Raw genomic sequence first — 1,233 nt, forward strand, 5'->3', positions numbered from 1 at the left:
CGCGCCACGATCAATGCCGGCGCACGATCCCTCCCATCCGGTGCCGGCCTTCCAGGCGGCACGGCCGAGTGCCGACCAGAACACTGGTTGGACCGTATCCGGGAGCACCATGTCACCAGGCGCCGCCGTTGGTCTTTGGCCGCCATCTTCAAGTTCGATCATCACTTGCACCAACACATCGAAATTCAGCAACAGACAGATGATACATTGACACGACCACGGTTCGTGCACTGCATGTGGTCGTATACGGGTTCTACAAACCTATCACTTACTAGCAGTGGGGGTAGTGCTCGCTCCGAATTCTCACTAATCACTCCGAGTACGAGTACAGTCTCTCTCTCAATCTCACCAAAAGCACGCCAGAATCCAGATGCACTCGATCGGGATCCGTATATCGCCGCCGTGGCTCTGCTTCACTCGCGCCGCCATGCTTCGCCGATGAACTTGGGATTGGGCTTCTTGGTCCGTGTAGACTTCCTGACGCCACTGGCTTCATCAGGTAGCAGACTCCTTTCAACGTCTTCAGTTCCAGCAGCACGTTCAGGCTTTTCAACATCATCTGCCTGAGTTGTGCACCGCCATGCTTCGCCGATGTACTTGGTATTGGGCTTCTTGGCCCGTGCAGACTTCCTGACGCCACTGGCTTCATCAGGTAGCAGGCTCCCTTCAGCGTCTTCAGTTTCAGCAACAGCAACACGATCAGGCTTTTCAGCATCATCTGCCTGAGTAGTGCGCCGCTTTCGTCTTGACGCTCGATCCATGACAATTGAAGAGGATTGCATATCCCAAGGCCTGGAAATGAAATAAAATATCTTTCAGTAGAACACATTGAAGAGGCAATAGGAAGGGTCAGAGCACATTGCTGCATTATCACATCAGGAAAAGTCCACGTGTGACACCTACCTCTGGCCAGGTTACAAACTTACGGCTATGGTCTGAGCAGTGCATGTTATTGTATACTCGTATGTGGGTTGTACTAACATGTCATGCATTGTAGCAGCTCTCTGAAGAAAAAGTGTACAACAATCCCATTTGCATCCTAATACGCAACAAATTATAAGTGATCTTGCAAGGCTGCCTATTTTGTTGAAACTTAAAACCTGGCAAACAGCTACAGAGGAAATGATGCATGTCTGGGCACCATTCCTATGAGATGTGTCAAACAGAAGCAGAGCATCCAACCATGCATCTCCGTTGTGAAGGAGTTTATATTAGGGTGTGATTTGTTAGGAA

This window comes from Setaria italica, chromosome VI (assembly GCF_000263155.2).
Source record: "Setaria italica strain Yugu1 chromosome VI, Setaria_italica_v2.0, whole genome shotgun sequence".
Classification (NCBI taxonomy): Eukaryota; Viridiplantae; Streptophyta; class Magnoliopsida; order Poales; family Poaceae; genus Setaria; species Setaria italica.